Here is a 26,555-nt window from a genome sequence, read left to right on the forward strand (position 1 = left end):
TTTTGGTCAACCTGGCTATAATGTGTCTTGGAGAAGATCTTCTTGGGTTGATTCTATTTGGGGTCCTTTGTATTTCTTGGGACTGGATCTTCGAATGCCTCTCTAGGTTTGGAAAGTTTTCTTGCAGGGTTTCATGGAATAGATTATCAATGCCCTTATGGGTCTCTTCACCTTCTGGAATGCCATTTATCTGGATGTTTGGACGTTTGATGGTGTCTAGTACTTCTTGTATATTATTCTCAAATTTTTGGGCCATTTTCTCAGTCTTCGTGGTGGATTTTTCCAGGCCAGCCATTTTCTATATCTGAGATTCTATTTTCTGAATGATCTAGTCTGCTTTTAATACTTTCAAGGGAGATTTTGACTTCCTGTATTATAGACTTCATCTCTAACAGTTCCGTTTGAGTCTTTTGTAAAGTGTATAATTCCTCTTTTAGATCTTGCAAGAATTTCCTCATCTCCTGGAACTCATCAACTTCTTTCTCCTTTCTCTTTAGCAGTTCATTGTCTCTCTTCTCTTCCATCTCTGTTAGCTTTGACATGAATGTTCTAAATTCCTCATCAGACATTTTCATGATTTTCACTGAACTGCTTGTGGAAGAAGAAGAGTTACTCTTTTCCCTTGGAGGAGAGGTATTTTCTTGTTTTCCCATATTTCTTGTGATCTGATGGATGGTGTGTTTCTTTCAAATTCTTGAAATTCAGTCTAGTTCACAGGAGCCATGTGGAACCTTCTTCTGAAGGCCTGGCTTCTTCTGCCGCTAGCTTGTTTGCTGGAGGCTCGATTATCAGTAGAAAGTCTTCATTTCTCTTGTGCCCTGCAATACCTAGTTCTCAGGAGCCATGTGGAACCTTCTCTCAAAATGAAACTTAATCAGCTGTGTGACCTTGCTGAAATCGGTTAACTTGAGCCTTAATTTACTCATTTATGGGAAGGGGGTAACAGTATTTGTCAGCTGAGATTAAATATAAAATATTAGAACTTGAGGGGGACTTAGGGATCATCCTGTCCCACCCCTCCACCTGTGCAGGTCCTGTCATGCTAGTCCCTGTTGGTGTAAGTGAGCTTTCATGGCAGACAGTGTCTGGCGGCCCCCTGTGGGCACAGGCAAATGGAGTCCTGATCTATGAGAACACCAAGTTTGTGAAAGGGAAAGGCTGGGCACATTCCACTGCTCTGGCTTCAGAAGATGGCTCTGTGACAGCCAAGTAGACTTATCCTTGTTTTCTTCGAAGAGTTTTTATAGTTTCTGCTTCTAAATTTAGGTCTTTGGTCCATTTTAAGAGCGTTTTTGTGTATGCTGTAAAATTGGAGGCCCGTTTTCATTCGTTTCCATCTAGCTATCCAGCCATCCAAGCACCATTTGTTGAAAGACTCTTCTTTCCCATGTATTGTCTCGACACCCCTGTGGGTTAGCTGTAGATGTTTGGGTTTATTTCTAGACTCTCTATGGAATTCCTTTGATCTATATATTTATCTTTTTAAATAAATGTGGATAAGAATATGTCAGGCTGGCCTACAGCCTGCCTTGCACAGGGCATGGTAGGTAGCATGACCAAAAGCTAGATTCTGGTTACGTAGGTACATGTGAAGGAAGTGCAGAGCTGTTAACATTAAGCACAAATACAGCAAATATCTGCTGAGACAATAGTCTAAGGACCTTTTTTCTCTCTTCTTTTTTTAACAAGAGATTTTTGCTATAGGGAGCGTGCACTTGCCAGACAAGAGACAGACAGAAAGTAAGCAATCACCTCCCAGAGGGGAATGGCCACGTCATAATCCCTTCTCCACTATTCTCCTCTCGGGATCTTGGGCATGCACACACAGGCGCCTGGTGTGAGTTTAACCCACTGGGTCCGGGACTTGAACCGCGGTCGATTACATGGGAGTTCAGCGACATAGCCATTACGCTAACTGCTGGTCCCCCAGCATTGAGTTTTAAGCTGCCGGGTCTGGGACTTAAATTGCGACTGACTACATGGGAGTCCAGAGGTGTAACCATTTCACCATCCACTGGTCCCAGTCTAGGGACCTTTGTAAGAAATTGAAATAAATACATAAATAGAGATAACCTGTGCAACCTTCCCTGGCAGACCTGTCCTAGAAGCAACAGTTTTGTTACCTTCATGGATGAACTCCTGCAAATACACGTTACACATCTTAAGAAAAGGCAGGTCTGTCAAACACATGGTCGACAGTGGAGACATGGCACTCCATAGTGCTAAAATTAGGATGTTCTGCTTAAAGCTATTTTAAACCATCCCCCTATTTTTATGACATAACAATTTGCTTTTCTCTCTCCTTAGACAAGGTGGTCAAACTTTCTAGGAGTGAATAAAATTGTTGAAATAGGGACCAGCAAATGGTGCAAATGGTGTAATGGTTACGTTGCTGGACTCCCATGTAGTTGACCCTGCACACACCAAACATGATTGATTTTCTTTTTTTTTTTTTTTTTTTTTTGTTATAGAGTGCATGCACTTGCCAGAGAGACAGAAAATGAGAAATCACACCCCCACAGGAGATGGCCACACCGCAATCCCTTCTCCTCCATCCTCCTCTCGGGATCTTGGGCATGCACGTACACGCACCTAGTGTGAGTTTAAGCCACTGGGTCCGGGACTTGAACTGTGGTTGACTTCATGGGAGTCCAGTGACATAGCCATTACACCAACTGCTGGTCCCCAAAACATGATTTTCAAGCTGTCAGGTCTGGGACCTGAACCATGGGCAACCATGTGGGAATCCAGCACCTTAACCACTATGCCACCTGCTGGCTCTGCCCAAGAGTGTTTTTCAAACTGCCAGGTCTGGGACTTGAACCATGCAGTCAACCATATGAGATCCAGTCCGCTTAGTTATCATGCTACACTTGTTTACATTATTTAGGTAATTATAACACATTATTTACTTTGTATTAAAATATTTAAAAGTAATTAACAGCAATTTGAGTATTTATTTTGTGTATCAAAATAAAATTTCTTTTGCTCGATGATGACATTTGTTCATCCATTCAACAGACACTATAAGAGTGCCTTCTGCGTGCACCTCCCCCGCACCCTGGGGACCAGGGAGCGACAGGTACACAGTCTCTGCCTCCCTGTATAAGGCCAAAGTAGCAACGGTTGTGGATAGTTCCATGGCTCCATAGCCCTGGTTCTATGGCTCTATTCTGAGACTCAGGTCTCTAGGCTTCCCAGCGAGGTAAGCACATTCCTCTTAGCTCAGTCGAGACATACAGGAATTTTTCATAATGGAATTTTACTAGGGTACTAAGGGAAACTCCAAAGGGACAAGAGCAAAGGAAAAATAATAAAGCAGAGAGAGAGAGAGAAAGTAACTGAACATTCACCCCAAAGGAACACGAGTTCATTTCAGTTTTACCAGGGAAATCTTTCTCTAAACCCCAGTTTTCTACACACCAACCCCAACACCCCTAGCACACCTCTTCGTGCCAACTCTCAGACATTCTCCAGGGGGTGGACGGTACCTTCTCAGGGACCTCCTAATAGGCTGCTCTAGTTCACTTTTGGAATCTTCCAACTATCTCTAGGATAATTCTCTTATGAGTAAACCCACCTCCAGCCCCAGGCCGACCCATGACCTTTGCAGAAGCATGGGACAAAGTGCAAAGGGTGTCCACATGACACTAATCTGAATATATAAATAAAGCCAACAAACCAGTGACACGTGCTATATGGTCCCTGCTTGATAAGCATTACTTCATCATGATGTGAAAAGCAGCTTTCAATCTAGGATGCTCCGGTTCTGCTTGCACCCACCCTTCTTATTTCTTCTTCTTCTTCTTTTTTTTTTTTTTAAAACGTTTTTCTTATTCCAGAGGGTATATTGCAAGTAGGGAGAGAGAGAGAGAAAAAGCACCCTTCCCAACCCCCAAGAGGGCATGGTCACCCTGCAATACTGTCCTCCATTCTCCATCCCATCAGAGGCTGACACAAACTCTGGCCAGCCATATGGAATCCAGCTTTCTCTGCATATTGCTCAACTGCAGTGTGATCAGGCTGGCTTCTTCCACCACAAATACACACACTTCTTGTCTTACTTTAGGAAAGGCCTCCATGCGTGTACGCGGAAACAGCAGCCAATGTAGCCAAATTCTATATTATTTTTTCTAACTGCCTGTGATTCTACAATTATCTTAAAAATTCCGGGGAGATTTTTTGCTATAAGGCACATGTGCTCACTGAGAGAGACAGACAGAAAGCAAGAAATCACCCCTCAGAGGGGATGGCCACACCACAATCCCTTCTCCATTCTCCTCTTGGGATTTGGGCACACACACACACAGACACCCAGCATGAGTTTTTTTAAGCCATGGGGTCCAGGATTTGAACCGTGGTTGACTATATGGGATATAACTATTATGCCATCTGCTGGTCCCTATCTCAATAAATTTTAATTAATAAAAAAAGAAAGAGATGGAGAAAGAGGGAAAGTATATGTGTGTGTGTGGTGTGCCCCATGGACCCCTGATGCAGGGCTCTCTGCTTTCCAGGCCCCTCTGGCTCAGCCTGTCACCTCCTCATAGGGCTGGGAGCCGTAGGCCAAGGGGTCTCGCCAGTCCTTGCTCAATCCAGTGTCTCAGAGATCCCTAATGAAGAAGCCTCTAGCTACCAGGGCCTGGATGGGCTTTGTCCTCGGCTCCATTTTCCTGAGGATCTTGCTGCACTGCTGGTGTGTGCACTTCCCAGCCCAAGGGAGGCTAGAAGTGGGCTTGTTTGTGGGGATCGTGAATGGGCTTGACTGAGAAATAAAGACGAGGATGCTGGCAACTCTGCGTAGCAGTGATCCCGAGGAGGGAGGAAGGGCAGGCACGTTGCTTCTCTTCCTCTGAGCTTAAGGTTCTGCAAAAGAGAGCCAGAGGAAGGCAGAGCCAGCCCAGATCCATGCGCTGGGTTCCAGTGAATGAATGTGTTTCAGAAAATGCACGACAGGTGAAGATCGACTGCTCCGCTCTGCTCAACCACACGTGACTCTGACATTAAACAAAATGTCAGGCGCCAGCCTAGAGGTTCAAACATATAAATCTGAAATAAAACAAGATAAGCTCATTACTTCACTCTTCAAACCAAGAGTCGAGCTGTTTGTCCTTCTCTGGAAAAAAAAAAAGAGGCATTGATCTCAGCATCAACATCCAACAGCGATCATTTTCTGAGTCTATCTGGCTGGACCAGGACAGCCGACCAGGAGGCCACAGTGGACAGAGCCGTTTCCTGTTTCAAGTCTTGCTGGGCCCAGGGTTTCCTGGTGCGTGTAATGACCCTGATCTTGTGGTATAATGTGGCCCTGAGCTGCTATGGTGCAAGCGAGGACTGGACACAGGCATTGGAAGACATTTATATTAGTTCAATATTAATAATGGAGTCATCTGTCAAGTATCAAGTGCTGAATGTTTTAGCATTTTGAGCATAACTTTTCTTTCTTTAAAGTATGTGTATTATTTATTTCTTCTATGAATAAAAGAGACACAGAGAGAGGGACAGACAGGCAGATAGACAGCAAGACAATACCCCCCAGAGTGTAGATGCCACAATCCATCCTCGGCTTCAGCCAGCCTGGATCAGGTGTACTCAGGGAGACCTTGAGAAGCATTACTTCGTCATGATGTGAAGAGCAGCTTCGGGACCAGCAGTTAGTGTAATGGCTATGTTGCTGGACTCCCATGTAGTCGACTGTGGTTCGAGTCCCAGACCTGGTGGCTTAAACTCGTGCCAGGCATGCGTGTGTGTGCCCAAGATCCTGAGAGGAGAATGGAAGAGAAGGGATTGCGGCGTGGTCATCCCTGGGAGGGGGGTGATTTCTTGCTTTCTGTCTCCAGAGTGTAGATGCCACAATCCATCCTCGGCTTCAGCCAGCCTGGATCAGGTGTACTCAGGGAGACCTTGAGAAGCATTACTTCGTCATGATGTGAAGAGCAGCTTCGGGACCAGCAGTTAGTGTAATGGCTATGTTGCTGGACTCCCATGTAGTCGACTGTGGTTCGAGTCCCAGACCTGGTGGCTTAAACTCGTGCCAGGCATGCGTGTGTGTGCCCAAGATCCTGAGAGGAGAATGGAAGAGAAGGGATTGTGGCGTGGTCATCCCTGGGAGGGGGGTGATTTCTTGCTTTCTGTCTCTCTATCTCTCTCTCCTCTTTATGGCGAGCACACACACCCTATAGCAAAAACCTCTCCAAAAAAAAGAAAAGAGCAGCTTCCAATCTACAGTGCTTTCGAACTCTAAACCTTCCCCTGTGGGCCAGCCTTGCAGAGCATTGCATTTTACCCCTGTGCCACTGTTAGGCCCTGCATTTCTCTTTCTATTCCAGTCTAATCTATATTTTGCAGGGAACTTTAGGAATTACCACCTCAGGTATTTATTTAGGCACTCTCTAGTTCCCCTTCCAGAAAGATTTGAAGCAGCTTATCTCCTTTTAAAGTTAATGTGTTTGGGCCCTAAAACTCTTCAAAATGCATTTGGTTTTATATTTGCCAGCCAAAATGTCTCTTGGGAATCTGTCAGAGAAAATGAATAACGGAAGACAGAGGCATAGTTAATGTAGCAGGCACCTGTGTCCAGGCCACTGGAAATATGTCTCTGCTGGCGGCTGCCCCAGGGCAAAGAGCATGACATTAAAAACGAAGTCTAGGGTATTGCTCTGGAGGACAGGGCCCAGCACTCAGAAGGTGCTTAGTAAGTACTTGTTGAGTACCGCAGAATCTCCCAACCAGCGCATCTTGCCCTGTGAAAGGTTGGGGTGGCTGGGGCCCTCTGGCCAGGCTCTGGCTTGTATTTCCAATATTTTCATTTACTACGTGTGCAGGTTTGAAAAACACCAGGTTCAGCCCCATTCTCGCTCTGGATGGTGCCCCAGGCTGCCGAAGGCGGGGAAGAGAGCACATCTGTATTTATGTCCTCAGAACCACGCATCGTGCCAGCATCGGGAGGCACTGAATAAACAGCGAGCAGAATTCGCAAGCGTGCTTTTTATAGCTCCCTCCTAGTCATCTATTAGAATGTTGAGCAACAGAAGACCAAGGACAGAACTATTGATCCTCCAGGTGCCAGGTTGGCAATAATTTATTAGTCCATATTGGAGGGATGTTCAGTCTGAAAAAGAAGACTTTGGAGGGACATGGCAGTGTTTCTCCAACACTTGAAAGCATGTCCCAGGGGCCTTCCTTGATGAGTATACAGACAGAGAAAAGGTAAATTCTCCGAGGACAGTATCGCACATGCCAACTTAGAGAAAGGGGCACCATCATTACTACTGGAGTAAGGGTAAATGTACACATTCTGGGACAGAATTTGGCAATACATATAAAAAGTCTTAAATATAGGTAGAAATTTCAACCCAGGAATTCCATTTCTGGATTTCGGTCTCAGAAGTTGAATCGGCTTCACAAAGATAAGTACACAAGTATGTTCAACACAGCATTGGTTACATCAGGAATGACCATTTTAAGGCTAGATGATATTTTTTAAGTTTGGTGGTTTTTTTGTTTTGTTTTGTTTTGTTTTGTGCTATAGGGCACATGTACTTGCTAGAGAGACAGAGAGAGAGAGAGAAAGAAAGAGAGAGAAATCACCCTCCAGAGGAGATTTCCACACTGCAATCCCTTCCCCTCCATTTTCCTCCTGGGATCTTGGGCACGCATGCACACATACCCAGCGTGAATTTCAAGCAGCCGGTTTCAGGACTCGAACCATGATCAGCCATGTGGGACTCTAGCACCTTAACCAGCACACTACCCACTGGCCCCGTAGCCACATGTTTTCAAATGAGACCCACACATTATATTACATATAACCACCGTTCAACAGAACTCTGTGCAACAGTGGGGATAGTCTATAATAGTAATAGTCCAGTCTAACCACTGTTCAACAAAACTCTGTGCAACAGTGGGGATAGTCTATAATAGTAATAGTCCAGTCTAACCACTGTTCAACAAAACTCTGTGCAACAGTGGGGATAGTCTATAATAGTAATAGTCCAGTCTAACAGTCTACATTGCTTGATTTGGTAGCCATTAGCTACAGGAGGCAATTGAACACTTGAAATGTGGCGGTGAGAAAGGAGTTTAATTTTAAAGTCAATTTAAATTAAAAATGTAAATAGTCACTCATGACTCGTGGCTACTGCTGATATATCAGAAGATGCCGTTTTACTTTCCGTTTATTCTTTTTTCTTTATTCCTGATAGTGTCTATGCATGAACCCGTGCGAGAGAGAAAGACGGGGAGAGAAGACCCCTCCACTGGGCCTGGTCACGCTGCCATCCTTCTCCTCCAGTTCTCCAGCCCATTTTGTCCTGGGCACTCATGCATGTGCCAGTCAGGATTCAGGCCTACTGGGCTGGCAGCTCAAGTCGAGTTTGTCCTGTGGGATCTGGCTTTTCTCGAGCAGCACATAATCACTACCCCACAGACCAGGCCGTAGAGTCCGGCTTTTCCCTTAGTGCATGTGACAAGGTCAAAGGTCATGTTACCAGCATACTGTACGCGGCATGAAACCAACACAATCATCCAGGCTAAATCTTGTACCGAGAGAAGGAGATGAGAATATAATCAAAAACTGTATGTTTCAGGCTAGCCCATGGCATAATGGTTAAGGCAGCTGGATTCCACATGGTCTACTGCATGGTTCAAGTCCCAGACCCAGTGGCTTGAGAAACACACTGGGAGTGCATGCCTGTGTGCCCGAAACCCTCACGAGAGGAAAGGATGGAGGAGACAGGATTGCGGGACGACCGTGCCCCATGGGGGGGGGGTGCTTTCTCACTTTCCTTCCCTCTTGCTCTCTTTCTCTCCAGAAAGCACATGTGCCTCTGGCAAAATTTAAAAGAAAAGAGAATGATATATTTCAGTATGCATGAAAGCAGACTGACCGTCATAGGTTAAACATTTCTTGACCAGACAGCCTCCTAAATCTCTAGTCGTCCTGCTCAACTCTGGACATCCCACAGGCTTATTTGCTTCCAGAATAAGGCTTCTGGGCCCAGCTGCCGTAGTGTAGTGGTAACACAAATACCCTGCAAAGCTGGAAGACATATGGCTGGCCGTAGGTTCGGATCCTCTGTTCTGCCTGAAAACATACTGGGCACACAGGGGCCCAGGATCCTGAGCTGCTAGAGAGCTGAGGAAGGGAAGTCTCATTGCTGTCATGATATCCTATTGAGGGTGCTTCTCTATCCTCATGTACATGTGTCTCTAACATTGGGGTGGGGCAGCAGGTGGTATGGAGGTTAAAGAGCTAGATTCCACATGGCTAACCCCATGGTTTACCTGGGAAGTACGCTGGGTGCATGGACATTCACGCTCAAGCTCCTGAGAGGAAAATGGAGAGGAAGGTATTGCGATGTGGCCATCCCTCTCCTGCCCTGAGATGGGGCATGGTGCTTCCTCATTTTTTCTCTCTGTCACTTATAGCAAAACCTTTCTAAAAAAGACAAAATGAGAGTTATAAAAGTTATAAAATATAAAGCAATTACCTGTGCAGTGCATTCTCAGATAACTGTGAATGAAAAGTGTAATTTGTGGGACCAGCAGTTACCATAATGGCTATGTTGCTGGACTCCCATGTAGCTGACCGTGGTTTGAGTCCTGGACCCAGTGGCTTAAACTCACACCAGGTGTGTGTGTGTGTGTGTGTGTGTGTGTGTGCATGCCCAAGATCCTGAGAGGAGAATGGAAGAGAAGGGATCACCCTGGGGAGTGATTTCTCACTTTCTGTCTCTCTGTCTCTCTCTTTCTGGTGAGTGCACGTGCGCTATAGCAAAAAACTCTCAAAAAAAAAAGAAAGAAAGAAAAGAAAAAGAAAAAATGTATAATTTGCATGGAAAATATTATTGTATTCCTTAGTGCCCCTTTTTTTGGGTGGACTATTTTGTAATACTACTTTGATAATGTCTGTTACAAATAAAGGTTTCTGTTTGTTTGATTTTGCTTAAAGATCCCCTCGATGTTATCTGTAACACAGATGGCAGGACTGAGGTGTTAAGTAAGTGAAGAACTAAGGCAACCTTTGTTTCTTTTTTTTTCTTTTTTTCTTTTTTTTTTGCTATAAGGTGTGTGCGCTCACCAGAAAGACAAACAGAGACAGAAAGAAAGCGAGGAATCACCCCCTATGGGGGATGGCCATACTGCAATCCCTTCTCATCCATTCTCTTGGGATCTTGGGCACACACGCACACATGCCCAGCGTGAGTTTAAGCCACTGGGTCCAGGACTTGAACCGCGGTCAACTACATGGGAGCCCAGTGACGTAGCCGTTACGCCATCTGCTGGTCCCAGAACTAAGGCAACTTTGAGAAGAACTATCCCACTGACTTTCTCAAGGCCTTTATGAAACAGTCGTGCAAGGCCTTATTTCACATTAACTGAATATTTACAAGGTGACTTCAAAAAACTCACAGAAAGGGGTCAGTCTTTGGTGTTTAAAGTGCTGGACTCTCACATGGCAGACTGCGGTGTAAGTCCTGGACCCAATAGCTTGAAAATCACACTGGGTGTGTGTGCATGTGTGTCCAAAAATCTCGAGAGGAGAATGGAGAGAGGATTGCAGTGTGCCACCCTCCCAGGGGGTGATTTCTCACTTTCCCTCTTTGTTTCTCTCTCCAGCAAGTGCACATGTTCTATAGCATAAAAAAAAAAAAAAAATCCTTAAAAAAATTTTCATGGAAAAATGAAATTAAAGGACAAGTTTATTTTGGTGCCAAAACAATGTTGAAATCAATGTATAGTCTTTTTTTTTTTTTTTTTTTTTTAAATAATCATCATTTTCCATGATCTTTTTGAAGACCTCTCATATCTTCAAGCAGTCAGGCCCAGGGAAAAAAATCATACTGTTGATGTTTTCATTAAAAGAAAATGTCACTTAGGTTAACATACATGGGATAGTATTGCGTTTAACCATGTGGTTAACCTTCACCACTGGTTTTGTTGTTTTGTTTTGTTTTAGATTTTTGCCATAGCGCACCTGTGTTTGCAGGGGAAACAGAGGAAGAGAGGGAAAGTGAGAAGTCAGCCCCTGAGGGGAGATGGCCACTGCAATTTCTTCTCTTCCATTCTCCTCGTGGATTTTGGGCATGCACACATGTACAGTCATGATTTTCAAACTACTGGGTCCAGTACTCGAACCGTGCAAGCAGCCATGTGGGAATCCAGCTCCTTAACCACCATGCCACTTGCTGTTCTCAGCCACCAGTTTTGATCATGAAGTGCAGCACAATAAATACTGGAGGGCTGGTTGTCGTTTGCATTGTATGAAGTTAGCATGACATTCTGTCACTTACGCAGTGTATGACGTTAGCATGACATTCTGTCACTTACGCAGTGTCTACTGAGAACCAGCGATGCACCAGGCATGGCTGGAGGCATGAGGGACATCCACGAACAAGGCTCATGTGGTCTCCTGCCTTCCCGAGTCATTTATTCCTCTCCCTTTGGCGACAGTAATGTATAGTGTTCCCATGTTCTGCGGTCCATTCTGTAGAGGCCAGATGTGGTACTACAGTTTCTGGCTTTGCTTTTAATTTGCTAGAGGGCACTGGCATGTTTCTCAAGCTATAGGGTCTGGGACTCAAACGGTGCAGTCGACCACCAGACCACAGGCTGGCCTGGTGCTGCTGCTGCTGCTGTTTTAAAACTGCAAATGCATCCCAACAGGCCCATCGTCAAGGTGGACAGTGGGCAGCCGTGTCCTGCTAACGCCTGGTTGATGCTTTGGTTCCATTAAAATTTCTTGTAATTTCGGTTAATTCTTGCTACCATTCCCCACATTCCACAGTGTGCTTTATTGGTGGATGTTGTTAAGTTCTCAGTGGACCTCAAATTTTTCTGCTTCAACACCTCTTAAAATTACTGGAGCTCTAAAACCTTTGGTTTGTATGAATTGTAACTGCAGATCTCTAGTCATTTACTATGTCCTATATATTTTAAATGATTTACTCAATAATTCCATTGTATATTAACAAAAGAGATATTTTATGAAAAAAACTGTATTTTCCAAAAGAAAGAATATTTAGTTAGAAAATTGGCATTTTTTTGCAAATCTCTTTAATATGGGGCTTATTATCTTTTTGTAAAAGAATGATTTATTTAATTTTAATTATTATTATTTTTTAAAAGTTTCTATAGGGCATATACACTCACCAGAGAGAGAGAAGAGAGAGAGAGAAAGTGAGAAAACAAGCCACCATGTCCAGGACTCAAACCGTGGTCAGCCATGTGGGAGTCCAGCACTTTAACTACCATAACACCTGTCGGCCCCAGGTTTATTATATTTGCAACAACTGAATTTAACATATATTTCTGCATTTGACTTGTTCTACTATCAGCTAAGTATGTGGAAAACAATCTGATCTCATATAGACATGGGTTTGGAAGAGAGAGGAAAATTTTTATAGCCTTTTCTTATAATGGTGGATATTCTTTGAAACTTCTCCAAAGTAGGTAAGTAGCAGTTTCATAAGGATAGTTGCTATATGGAATCTGAAACTGTATTAGTAAAATTTCTTTCTCAGGTATATAATCCACAGGACTATTCTGCAATTTGAATAGATCTTCTTTTATCCACATCCATGCATGATTTTTTTTATAAACCATGCATTGCCATTTGGAAAATACTGATTCAGTGAGTTATGAAGATATTCTATATATTGACCCATTTGATTACACAATATCAAAAAACCGTATTGATTCATACCACCCCTGACCTCATCTGAGACGTCCTGACGTATTGGGAAGCCGCCAAGCTTCACATGCCTGACACAAGACTTGTAAAACTCTAATATTTGCATAAAACCTCAAAAGAAACAAATATCATAAGTTGCTTTTCCCTGGAGTGACAAACTCATTTGGCTTATTTTCAAGAAAATGTCTGTTAAATAGCCAAGTCTAAATAATCATAGTTGAAAGTTATTCTTTCGAGTAAAGAAGTATTCCGTGCAGAAAACAGTGCAGCTAGCAACTCAAACAACTGTTCAAATGCTTTTTCTTGAGATAACTGTGGTGGCTGTATACACGGCAGAAGCACTTGAAGCATATTTTCCATTTCACCACACAGAATATTCAAAGACATGCTCAGTGCCTGAGATTTAATAAAATTAATAGTTTATCTCTCTTTATCAAGGACATTCATACAATAACTGGGTTAAACACACACACACACACACACAAACTCACTGTGGATGGCGGTGAAGAACAGCATGGCTACTAGTAACGATTCAGTACTACTGTTGTGACCTGTGTTAAGGGATTGGTGATTGTCCCTCCCATCGCTGTTGCTGGATTGGTACAAATAGTCAATACAATGAAAAAGGCAAATAACATCACGGGGCCAGCAGATGACGTAATAGTTAAGGTGCTAGACTCCCACGTGACTGATCATGGTTCAAGTCCTGGATCTGGCAGCTTTAAACTCACACCAGGTGCATGTTCATGTGTGCCCAAAATCCTGAGAGGAGAATGGAGGAGAAGGGATTGTGGTGTGGTCATCCCCTGGGGGTGATTTCTCACTTTCTGTCTCTCTGTCTCTCCAGTGAGCTCATGTGCCCTATGGAAAAAAACTCTCTCAAAAAAAATAAAAGGCAAATAACATCTTGGTAGTATAAAAATAATTTGGACCTTGAAGACCTCTTATCCCTGAAACAGCAGTGGAGATGATCAGATCCTCACCATTATACTGGAGAACGATTTCTTTAGAGTCTGTTATGGGCTGAATTGTGTTCCCTTCAAATTCATTTCTTGAAGTCCTGATCCCCAGTACCTCAGAATGTGACTGTATTAGAGACAGGGCCTCAAAAGAAGTGGTAAGTGGGAACCAGCAGTTAGCGTAATGGCTATGTCGCTGGACTCCCACGTAGTCGACCGCGGTTCGCGTCCCGGACCTGGTGGCTTAAAACTCACACCGGGCACATGTGCGTGCGTGCCCAAGATCCTGAGAGGAGAATGGAGGAGAAGGGATTGCGGCATGACCATCCCCCCTGGGGGGTGATTTCTCACTTTCTGTCTCTATGTCTCTCTCTGTCTGGCGAGCGCATGCGCCCTAATGCGAAAAACCTCTCCAAAAAAAAAAAAAAAAGAAGTGATAAGTGAAAATGATGCCATTGGGGAAGTTACAAATCCAATAAGACTGGTGTCCTTGCAAGAAGAGGAGATTAGGACACATGGAGACACCAGAGGCACAGGTGCGCCAAGGGAGGACCTTGTGAAGAGGCAGCAAGAGGCAGCTGGCTGGAAGCCAAAGTGGGAGGCCTCACAGGAAACTCACCTGCCAGCACCTTGATCTTGGACTTCCGGCCTCCAGAATTATGAGAATTAGGTTCTCATTGCTTAAACCACTCGGGCTGTGCTATGTTGTTATAGCAACCCTAGTAAATAAATTGAGAGTCTTCCTCATGCCCATCCTCTGTATCAGATAGCCTCATCCCCACTGTCCCTTGAAAACTGTCCCCATTTCTGGGGCCAGCAGGTGGCATGGTGGTTAATGCACTGGACACTCCCACATGGGCAACCATGGTTCGAGTCCTGGACCTGGTGGCTTGTTTTCTCACTTTCCCTCTCTCTCTCTCTCTGTGTGTGTTTCTCTCTGGTCAAATTAAAATAAATGAATAAATAAATATTAAACAAATAATTTTTTTTAAAAAAGAAAACTCTCCATTCCTTCTCTGTCTAGCAGACCAGCTCAGACACTGGGGGTATGTAACCCACTCTCCTTCAGACAGAATCAACCAGCCCTTCTTTGTGTATGTATTGCCCTGGGTCCACGTTTTCATGACAGCTCTAAGCTAGGCGTTTATCCACCCTCAAAAGCAGTAATAAGTTAAAATGATGCCATTAGGGCAGGCGTAAATCCAATATGACAGATGTCCTTGCAAGAAGGGATTAGGATTAGCACAAATCTGCTCTCTGCTTACCTATGAGTCTTCGGGTTTGTGGACCATTCTCTTCCCGCATCCTTGGTGCGTAGTGCAGTTCTCAAGGAGCAACTGCCAGATGAGAGGGTAAGCTGATGCAGCAGAGTGAGGCTGGCCGCCTTCCCTGTGTCCCGCAGCCCTCGGAGCACTCTGCTCTGATGAATCTGTGCCCCAGGGCCGCCTGGCCCATGGCCATACTTTCTTATAACATGTTAGTGTGGGTGCAACTTAAAAAGAAGGTCACATTATAAACATGTCTTCCTCTGGGCCAGCCCCTAGCCTAGTGGTTAAATGAGCTGGATCTCATATGGCCAACCATGCACCTTGAATCCAGACCCAGGTGGCTTGGAAACACACCAGGTCCATGTATATGTGTGCCCAAAATCTTGACACCATAGAGAAATGAAAAAGAGATTGTGGTGTGACCATGCTTCATTGGAGGTGGGGGATGCTTCCTCCTTCTCTCTTACTCTCTGTGGTGAGCTCATGTGCCCTCTAGCAATTGGAAACATTAAAAAAAAAAATACATTAGGGGCCAGCAGGTGGTGTAGTGGTTACGTCACTGGACTCCCACATATCCGGCTACAGTTTAAGTCCTGGACCCAGTGGTTTGAAAATCATGTTGAGTGTGTGTGCGCCCAAGATCCCAGGAGAATAATGAGGAAGAAGGGGTTACAGCATGGCCATCCTCCCTGAGGGGTGGGGAGGAAGGTTATTTCTCACTTTCTCTCTCACTGTCTCTGTCTCTGACTCTCTGGTAAGCACGCATGCCCTATGGTAAAAACCTCTTAAAAAAAAAGAATACATTACTCTTCTTAAAGTATATGTTAAGTTTTCACTGGGCATAGTTTAAGAGAATATTAAATTTTTTGTCCCACTAATACTTCAGTTTTGTTTTATTTTTTAAAATTATGGTGTATCTTAATTGTATTTTTTCCCTTAAAGACGTTCTTCTTTGTTCTTTGGGCAAATTTAGTTGTGGGTTTCAACAATATTTTGTCTTTTTGTCTTCCTTAAATTTGTTCATTAATTTCAAAGGTATATTCACTAAGTGCCCGCTCTGTGCCGGAAACAATTTTAGGTGTTAAAGGATAGCAATCAATTAATAAAATCATACCATCAGGGACCTTACAGTTCAGTGAATAAATTGTGATTTATCAAGCTACTTTGCTGTAAAATCCAAGGGTAGATCTTCTGACTTTCAATTATTGAAGGACCAGAGCATAACCAGAGCGACTCCATTTTGTCCCACAACTCCATTTTGTCCCACTTTACTGAGGGACAGCACCATTTCAAAAAGACACCAGACACGTAGGAAACAGTCAAGAGACCATCACCCCACCGGGACTGACCAGTAAAAGAAACAAAGGAGATACCGGAAACCTAAAGTAACTTTTTGCCTAACTCAACAGCTTAATAATCAATCAGCCAGAGACAGCTCCATTCCCTGTAATCTATAACCAATTTATTATCGCCTGAGTGCTTTCCTCAGCACCCCTTGATTTCCCCCCCAACAACCAAATAAAAACCCAGCCCAACTAACACGGGGCTCTCAGCTCTGATCCGTTGTGTCGGTGACAGTGGGAGGCCCTGGCTCCAGCTCAGTAAAAGCGACCCTTGTGTGTTTACATGGAAATCGGCCCCCTGGTGGTCTTTGGAGAACTTGGCGACCTGAGTGATCCGCAGTAAGCATGCTATTGGCAAAGATAACATTTTGGCCATGTCTTAGGTAGATGCCCAGAACTTGATCTTTACACAGGAAGGACCATTAACTTACTGGTAATTTAACCTTTCTAAAAATCCTACTGCTATCTTGAAAATAACAGACAGGGTACTATTGGCGAAGTTCATGCAGGAGTGCACACGGTTCTCCAGAACAGATCCAACTGCGGAGGAATTCATGATGATTTGGAAACATCTAAAAAGATGTCAATGTTTTCACTTAATAGGATGGTCCAAAACTAGACACTATTTTTATTATTATTATTAATTATTTTATTTAACTTTACTTATATACTTTTTTATTTATTTATTTATTTTTGACCAGGGAGGGACAGAGCAAGAGAGAAAGAGGGAAACTGAGAGCATGAGCCACCAGGTCTGGGACTCAAACTGAGGTCAGCCATGTGGGAATCCAGTCCCCTTAGCCACCACGCCACCTGCCGGCCCTGAGACTGGCTTTAAAGGGAGTGAATTTTAAACTGAGAGAATACTTACAAAAATAACAAGAGGAAAAGCAGTTTTCTTTATCTGTCCGAAATAATCACGTTTTAATTATAGAGGGTCAGATAACGTACTTAATAGAGGATACAATTAGTGTCATTAAAATACCTTTCAGGAAGGAATAGAAAAAGAAAAAAAAGAACTTGAGAAATATATGTCCAATGACCCTTCTCCTCCTATTTCTTCCAGCAAGTTCACAACTGTTACCGTAACATTGTCATTTTTCTGTTTGTAGGTCAGAAACTTGGCTATTTATATGTGTTGAACACCAGCTAACCCTCTGGCATGGGAGAGAGGATAAGTTATTCTGCTGTGGTAAGATCCATCATGCTCTACTCCCCCACTGATTGATGTCTCACTTACGACGGCTTTAGGAGAGACTGAGCCGACAGCCCCCAAGCTCCCGATATGTCCGTGTTGAAGGCAGACGCAGTTTGAGGTGGGCTGTCTGGCTAGCCACTCCCTGCTGGTTGCTATGGCTTCCTCCGTCCATCAAAGTGGGTTCTTGTACCTGTAGGGATGCAGGAGACACTGCACTGGGGCTCTGGGCAAAGTATTAGAACTTCTAACCCTATTTTTCATTTGTCCTTTTCAAATTTCTGTCTCTTGTATACTTTCTAATACATTTACTTAGATAGGAGGTGAGTCTATCTAAGTAAATGCACATTGGGTATATGCGCCCCTCTTTTTTATTATTGATGTATGAAATCAAGAAAGTGTGAGGATATGGCCAGGGTAGAAATACCTCGATAAAACAGACTGGACAAGGTCCCTTGGGTGCCAGAACACTGGAGTTTCTGGAGCAGCAGCTGCATTGCCTGCCCCGCCTTGGGAAAGTGCGAAATAGAATGCTCTAGTGAGAAAGTGCGAATCCGTCACGGGAGGCCACCTCTGAAAGGGGCCTCCACGGAGCTCTCCTGAGCACAGTTATGGAAATGGCTCAGGGGAGCTCTGACCTGTTTCACAGAAGGATTCCCTGGTGCTACCACTGAACGGTGTCTGCCTGAAGTTACTGCTTTCAGTGCCAGCGTGTGGCAATGGGTCTGCCCTGCTGCTCCTACTGCTTGGAACTGCTTGAACTTGCAGCCCTCCTCGCCTTCCAAATCCAACTCAGCCCCGTTAGGTATTGCAGCAATGCCCTTGCTGCTATGTTGTGTTAAACAGAGCCAGGGATCAAAGACTCCCCAAGGCCCCACTGGCTCTTGCATCCTCCTGGTCACACAGAGCCTCCACCCCTGCAAGTGCTCCTGGGAACTGGAGGGCTGAGACTGAAGAGTGCCCCGAGTTGGGCTGGCCGTGACTGCCCCCACCACAGCTGACTCGCCCCCTGCCAGAGCAGCAGTGGCAGAGGTAAAGCATCTTCCTCCTCTGCTCTTTAGTGCGCATCCCTGGTCAGCCGCTCCTGTCACAAGTTACAGTAAAACAATCTCTCTTACGTTTCCACTTCAGTTACTGACAATAGCACTATGCCCACTGACCCCAAGGAGCAGACCACTGATGTGTTCAGGCTCACCCTCACCTCTGATGACTAAATTACTTAAGCTTGCTGGCTCTTTTCCCAGAGATATGTCACCAGTTTGCCTGAAAAACCAAACTGCTGTGAGGAAGCCTTCTCAAGTTGGACCCCCTCAGCTACAGTGAGGCAACTGGGTTCTATATATCTTCCAACCTGACAGTGGATTTTTTATTTTTATTTTTATTTATTTATTTATTTTGGGGGGGAGAGGTTTTTGCTATAGGGCGCTTGCACTCGCCAGACAGACAGAGAGAGACAGAGAGACAGAAATCGAGAAATCACCCCGCAGGGGGGGATGGCCATGCCTCAATCCCTTCTCCTCCATTCTCCTCTCAGGATCTTGTGCACGCATGCACACGTGCCTGGCGTGAGTTTAAGCCACTGGGTCCAGGACTTGAACCGCAGTCAGCTTCATGGGAGTTCAGTGACATAGCCATTATGCTAACTGCTGGTCCCAATTTTTTTTTAGGTTAATTTAACCAAGGCCTTAAACACTTTCTAGAACATTCTTTCTAGTATTCTATTCATTCAGTTCATAAATAAGTTGTTAATTATATACTTTTTCTTTGAAGGTTATTTATTTCTTCCATGAATGAAAAAGAGACAGGCAAGTACCCTCAAAAGGGTCTTAGTGCTGCAATCAACCCACAGTTTCTGCCCACCTCAGATAATGAGCACGTGTGTGCTGTGTGTCCTCAGATCAGAAGGATCTCTGGACACGAACCTGGAACCTTTCCCCACGGGTCAGCCTTGCTCAGGGTTACACTTTGCTGTGTCACTGTATGTCCTCTAGTCATTCCTGTTTGTTTTTTTTTTTCCTTAACCTGATTGATTACCTTTTTTTTTTTTTTTTTTTTGAGAGGTTTTTGCTATAGGGCGCATGCGCTCACCAGACAGCCAGAGAGACATAGAGACAGAAAGCGAGAAATCACCCCCCAGGGGGGATGGCTACGCCACAATCCCTCCTCCTCCATTCTCCTCTCAGGATCTTGGGCATGCACGCACACGTGCATGGCGTGAGTTTAAGCCACCAGGTCCGGGATGCGAACCGCAGTCGGCTACGTGGGAGTCCAGCGACATAGCCATTATGCTAACTGCTGGTCCCATGATTGATTACCTTTTCAAGACAAAAAGAGATTTTGTGTTCTCTGATCTTTCCCAGAAAACACACATCCCTATTTGTTCATTCGCAGTTCTGAGACACGAGTTTCAGCCTCCCTATAGTTTAGGGTCCTAATAGGAAGTCACAATGTATTAGGAAGATCTCACCCGTTTTCAGTTCCTCAAAAAGCTTCATCTTGAGAGGGAGGCAGACCTCGAGTTATACCTGAGTGTGATTCTGCGGCTCTCTTGAAAGGCACTTTGACAAAACTCCTCTAGCCTTCTGGTCTCTATCTTGCTTCTGTCTCTTTGTGGCTGGAGAGGAGGTTTCCCTCTCTACTTTCATTCTGACTCATTTTTTCTTTTCTTTTTTTCTTTCTTTTTTTTTTTTTGGAGACGTTTTTGCTATAGGGCGCATGTGCTAGCCAGAAAGAGAGAGAAAGACAGAGACAGAAAGAGAGAAATCGCCCCCCAGGGGGGATGGCCATGCCATAATCCCTTTTCCTCCATTCTCCTCTTGGGATCTTCGGCATGCACATACATACACCAGGCATGAGCTTAAGCCATCAGGCCTGGGAACCAAACTGCGGTCGACTACATGGGAGTCCAGCGACATAGCCATTACACAAACTGCTGGTCCCCCACCCTTTTTTTTTTTTTTTTGAAAGGTTTCTTTTTTTTGCTATAGGGCGCATGTGCTCATCAGAAAGACAGAGAGAGAGACAGAGAGACAGAAAGCGAGAAATCACCCCCCAGGGGGGATGGTCATGCTGCAATCACTTCTCCTCCAGGGATCTTGGGCACACACGCACACACGCCGGGCATGAATTCAAGCCACCGGGTCCAGGACTTGAACTGCAGTCGACTACATGGGAGTCCAGCGACATAGCCTTTATGCCAACTGCTGGTCCCCTGGTCCCCATTTTGTCTTTTCTTTGAGGACCCCGAGACACATGTGCATGAAGTAGTGTGTACGAACCTTATCTCTGCTCTCAGCAATTCTGCAAACACTCCAGAGCTTCCTTTCCCTAGATTTCTTTCTTTTTTAAAAAAAATAATTATTTAATTTTATTTATCCATTCATTTATTTTAATTTGACCAGAGAGAGACACAGAGAGAGAGGGAAGATGTGAAAGCAAGCCACTAGGTCTGGAACTCGAACCACAGTTGGCCACATAAGAGTGTCCAGTGCCTTAACCAACATGCCACCTTCTGGTCCCTTCCCTGGATTTCTGTATCTTGCACAAACCCAGCTGACACAATAACAGGTTATATTATATCATGAGAAAGTCATGATATATTTTCTATGTTTTTCTATGCAAAAATGTGTCATGACTTCCTCAATGATCCAATATTTATCTGTAAGACTCTTCTTTTGTTATAACATACATTTTGAAACAGAGATTTTTTAAAAATATCAAATAGTAAAATAAGCGGAAATTCACAAATGGCTAGAAAATCATAAATAGTAGAAGATAAAAACACAATTTTATCCTCCACGAATAATCCCTCCCCACACCACTCAACTTTTTCTCGTAAAGCTCTGTTCCATTGTATTGTAGGAATTTCTTTCCTTCTTTTTTTTTTTTTTTTGAGACATTTTTTTCTATAGGGCCCGTGCGCTCGCCAGGAAGACAGGGAGAGACAGAGAGACAGAAAGTGAGAAATCACCCCCCCCCAGGGCCGCAATCCCTTCTCCTCCTTTCTCCTCCGCAATCCCTTCTCCTCCTTTCTCCTCTTGGGATCTTGGGCACGCATGCACATGCGCCCAGTGTGAGGTCCGGGACGCGAACCGCGGTCGACTACGTGGGAGTCCAGCGACATAGCCATTACGCTAACTGCTGGTCCCTTGTAGGAATGTCTTTACATTGCATGTTCTCCATTAGATTTTGGTTACTCTAGGATGAAAATCAAGTTTTCTTATCTCTATATTTCTGGTACCCAGGATGGTATTTAGAAAGCAGTTTGTGCTCAACAGAGATTGTCTTAATTAAAATTTTTAAAAATTTTGCCAGAGGGAACATACACTTGCCAGAGACAAAGAAGGAGGGAAAGAAAGCAGAGAGGTGGAGAGAGAAAGCAGCCCCCAATGGCTAGGTCATGGTGCAATCCCTTCTCCTCCAATTCTATATTCTGTTGAGCTTTTGGGCATGCACACACATATACCAGGGCTGAGATTTGAACTGCACATTCAGCCATGTGGGATCGGGCTCCCTTAACCACCAGTCCTCAAGGCCAGCCCAATAAGTATTTATTAATAGGAGCTGCTTCTGAGAAAAGAACAGAGAAACCTTTTGAGAGAAAATTGGAGTCTAACACGTTAACCGAAAGGAGTACGATGATTCTTGGGGCCATCAGAAAAGGTTATTTTATGCAGCTCTCACGGCATGTTTTGTCTCCAGCTCATCAGAGAGACAGAATGAGAGGGGAAGACAAAGGAGGGGGGAATAGGATAAGACTCACTGCATGCAGATGGTGAATTTTAGAGGTGTTTTTTACACCCACGCAGTCCTATAGGCTGTAAGAATGAAAGCAAATTACATTAATCACCAAGTGTGAAAAGCCTTTGAATGCACCAGGAATGATTGGGGGATATTTTGAGAATTGAAGACGAGCAAAATAAGAAAGCCTAAAAAGATCATTGAATGGTCTCTATTAAGAAAGAAGAAAGAGAGCTTTTACCTCCATCAGTACCCTTCTCTTCAACCCCGTCATCAAAAAGGCAGAAACCATATCAGTGTCACAGGGAAACACCCCATCCTAAGATACATTTTAGAGGACAATGCTCCTTTCACAAGTCGATTCAGGAGGCCAGTAAAGCAGAGAGGTAAGGCGCGTGGCTTGGTGCTTGTCTTACCCTGTCATTTCACTAGTTACCATTGAGCGCCTTCATCAATATAAGGGCCCCCAAAGGGTTAGTATTCTGAGAACGTGGAAGAAGATGGAATTCTGATTTTTATATCTTCTGAAGCAGATGGTTATAATTTAAACTTCATGAAATACAGGAAAGAAGAAAAGCAATCAAAAACCTGAAAGTCCTAGTTTCTTATTTTCCAGGCCAAAGCCTGCAGGATAATTGTATAAATAGTTCTGAGACTCTCTTCTGTTTTTCTTCCTTCCTGGAGATAATCCGCAAAGTGTCTGTCTGGACACATCTAATGGTTAGCCAGATGGCATTCTGAGAACCGCTTTGCTGAAGTCTCGCTTTGCTGAGCTCTCGTTAGATACTCTGGAACAATCTCTTCTGGTGGAGGGAAGAAGCATCAGGTCTAGAAGCTGCGGCATGGGAGAAAGAGCAGCATATAAAAGATTGCCACAGGAGAAATACTGAATTTTTAGAAAGTGGAAGGAACAGTTGAGGGCGAGATGAGCAAAGCCTACCACGCGTTAAATCTGCTGTGATCCTTGTGAGGCGGTGTCGCCCTGAGCGAGTCACAACACTGTCAACACGTCCCGGTGGCAGTGTAAATGCTGTATTAGGGCTTATAAATAGTTCCCAGCCAGGCTTGTTAACTGCAAGGCTTCCCTAACTGAACAGGCTCCAAAGCAAATAGTAATGGCTTCATGCAAAGTTAGAAAGCCTTCCACTCGGGGACAGCCAGATGCTATGCCAGTAGACCCCAAACCTCACTTCAGATCCACAGGCTGATGGTGCAGGTTTACCTAGGATGTCAGCACTTTAAGGCTCCACTCCCTGTTAGAATGCACCCTTCTTATAATCACTTCTTCATTCATGCTCTCCCAGAGGAAACAGGGAATATGAGCTGTATGCTGGTCACTTGGGGGCTAGTGAATGATCTTTGGTTTTGATCCTGAGTACAAATTTTTATTTTTTGTTTAAGTTTTTGCCATAGGACACATATACTTGTTGGAGGGAGACACACACAGAGAGAGAGAGAGAGAGAGAGAGAGGGAAACTGAGAAATCACCCTTCAGTGAGGATGGTCACACTGCAATCCCTTCTTCTCCATTCTCCTCTCTGAATTTTGAGTAGGTGCACTCAAGTACCCGGTGTGATTTCAAACCACCAGGTCCAGGACTTGAACTGTGGTTAACCATGTTGGAGTCCAGTATGTTAAGCATCATGCCACTGGTTGGTCCCCCCTGAGTACAAGTTTTTTAAGTACTCAGTTCAGTGGGGTTTTTTTTGAGAGGTTTTGTTTTTTTTGTTTGTTTTTTTTTTTTTTTTTGCTATAGCATGCATGCGCTCACCTGACAGACACAGAGAGACAGATACCATTCTCCTCTCAGAATCCTGGGCACGCATGCACATGTGCCTGGCATGAGTTTTAAGCCACCGGGTCCGAGACTCGAACCACAGTTGACTACATGGGAGTCCAGTGATAAAACCATTACACTAACTGCTGGTCCCCAGTTCAGTGTTTTAATGCATACATAGAATTGTACAGTCACAACTCTTTAATTGCTAAATAATATCCCATTGTATGGACACCACATTTCGTTTATCCATTCATCTGCTGATGGGAATGTTTCCACCTTCCAGCTTTAGTGAATGAACAGTGCCCACTGCATCATAAATATGTTTCAGTTCTTGTTTTCAATTCTCTTGGGTCTGTACTTAGGAGTCATATCTTAAGTCTATGCTTAGCTTTTTTAGGAATCCCCCAAACCATTTTGCTTATTGTGAGTAGTGCTGCAGTGAATATACAAATATTCAAAAAATATTAATATATGTTTAGATACTAGCTTTTGGTTTTGGGGGTTATATACCTTAGAGGGGGACTGCTGGATCATATGGTAATTTTATGCCTACCTTTCTGAGGAACTGCCAAACTTTTCTACAGGGCCGCCATTTTATATTTCCACCAGCAATGAAGGAGAGTTCCAGTTCCTCTACCTTCTCACCAACGCTTGCTATTTCCCATTTTTTAAGATAACCATCATAGTGAGTGTGAAGTAGCACCCATGGTGGGTTTTTTTTTTTTTTTGAGAGGTTTTTGCTATAGGGCATGTGCCCTTGCCAGACAGACAGAGAGAGACAGAGAGATAGAAAGCGAGAAATCACCCCCCAGGGGGGATGGCCACACTGCAATCCCTTCTCCTTCTTTCTCCTCTTAGGATCTTGGGCACGCACACACACACGCCCGGCGTGAGTTTAAGCTGCCGGGTCCGGGACTCTAACTGCGGTCAACTACATGGGAGTCCAGTGGCATAGCCATTACGCTAACTGTTGGTCCCCCATGGTGGTTTTGATTTGCGTTTCCCTGATGACTGATAATGCTGAATGTCTTTCATGTGCTTGATGGTCATTCATATATCTTCTTTGGAGAAATGTCCATTCAAGTCCCTTGACTGTTTGGGGGTTTGATTGTTTCTCTTTTTGTTGTTGCGTTCTAAGGGTTCTTTATATGTATATTCTGTTGCGAGTTCCTTATCAGATATGTGATGTGAGAATTACTGAAAAAAAAAAGGATCTTAATGGAAGCTGTCTTAGTCCATTAGTGCTGCTATAAGAAAACACCATAGACTGGATAATTTATAAACAATAAAACTTATTTCTCATAATGCTAGAAGTTGGGAGGTCCAAGACTGAGGCACCAGCAGGTTGTGTGTTTGGTGAAGGGAGGGAGCTTTCTGCTTCTGAACTGGTGCCTTGTTCTGCATCCTCCTGAGGGAAGGAATGCTGTGTGTGTCTTCACAAGGCTGAAAAGAGATCTCTCAAGCCCTTTAATAAGGGCCCTCACTCTATCCACAAGGGCTCCACACTCATGACTTAATCACCTCCTAAAGATCTCAGCTGAGTGCCCTTATGAAAAGAGGCATCAGAGTCCTCAAGCCCTTTCTTCAAAGAGAGGAGGTTGCGGTGAAAAGATGGCCGTCTCTGAACCAGGAATTAGGCCCTCACCAGACACTGAAGCTGCCCAGGCCTCGATCTTGGACGTCAGCTTATCAGTCCCTGTTGTTGATAAGCTACCTAGGCATAGGGTATTGTCACTGCAGCAGCCTCAATGGATTAAGATGAGCAACGGCTAGGTGGAGAAACAGACTGAAACGAAGCGTGAAGGTGGAAAGAGCAACTGAGATCGCTTGGAGAAGAGGAAGGAGAAGAGTGGGCACTGCTGTGGCCACTCTTGCCTAAATGCCAGGCCTAGGAGTCTAGACTTTATTTCCCATCCATAGGGATGCTATTAAAGTTCTCTTAGCAGAGCTATGACCTACTGAGGGTACTCAGAAGATTACTCCACAGCAATGCATAGAAAGGAGGGAAAAAGAGATTGCCCAGTGTCTGGGGGTGGGAAATAGGGGCACAGAGTTCAGAATCTGTCAGAATTATGCTGATTTTGTTACTCTGTTGCTTAAAACTCTTTAGTGGCTTCCCAATTCCAGAGGAGCAAGTCCAAATTCTTTAGGAGCCTGAAAGACCTGCATGTTCTGCCTCTCACGTACTCCTCCCCCTGGTATCCCTGTGCTCTGTCCACATGGACCTCTCTTCAGCTCCCAAGCTGTATGGACAGTCTCATATATGTGCCTTCATATTTGCTGTCCCCTCTCTCTGGTGCATTCTTCTCCCACCACATGGCCCTGGTAAATCCTCCTTGTAGCTCAGATTTAAGCTCAATTGACTAGGAACCCTAATTGGGTAAGGTCATGCTGTCGCACTCCCCCAGAGTACTTTATAGTTCTCCAGTACCTGTCGCTTAGATCTTTGTCATTATTTGCTTACTGGCTGGAACCCAAAGAGTTCACTCAATGAGTTCACACTCCACTCTGGGTTACAGGTACCTGATGTGTTGACCAAGGAACTTGGTGGAGACCCTTGTTAAGACAGTGATGAT

At 44.3% G+C, this 26,555-nt stretch overlaps 1 long non-coding RNA gene across 2 annotated transcripts in view; it reads left to right on the forward strand.

Annotated features, from left to right (window-relative positions):
* LOC102477938 (uncharacterized) overlaps positions 1 to 26,555 on the forward strand; it is a 60,989-nt gene that overhangs the window by 13,168 nt on the left and 21,266 nt on the right. For both annotated transcript variants that reach the window (XR_003546977.1, XR_001369409.2), the window contains one exon: positions 17,377 to 17,456. This is a non-coding gene — a long non-coding RNA (uncharacterized LOC102477938). The remainder of the gene's footprint in view (positions 1 to 17,376; positions 17,457 to 26,555) is intronic.

This window comes from Tupaia chinensis, unplaced genomic scaffold (assembly GCF_000334495.1).
Source record: "Tupaia chinensis unplaced genomic scaffold, TupChi_1.0 Scaffold000065_1, whole genome shotgun sequence".
NCBI classification, from domain to species: domain Eukaryota; kingdom Metazoa; phylum Chordata; class Mammalia; order Scandentia; family Tupaiidae; genus Tupaia; species Tupaia belangeri.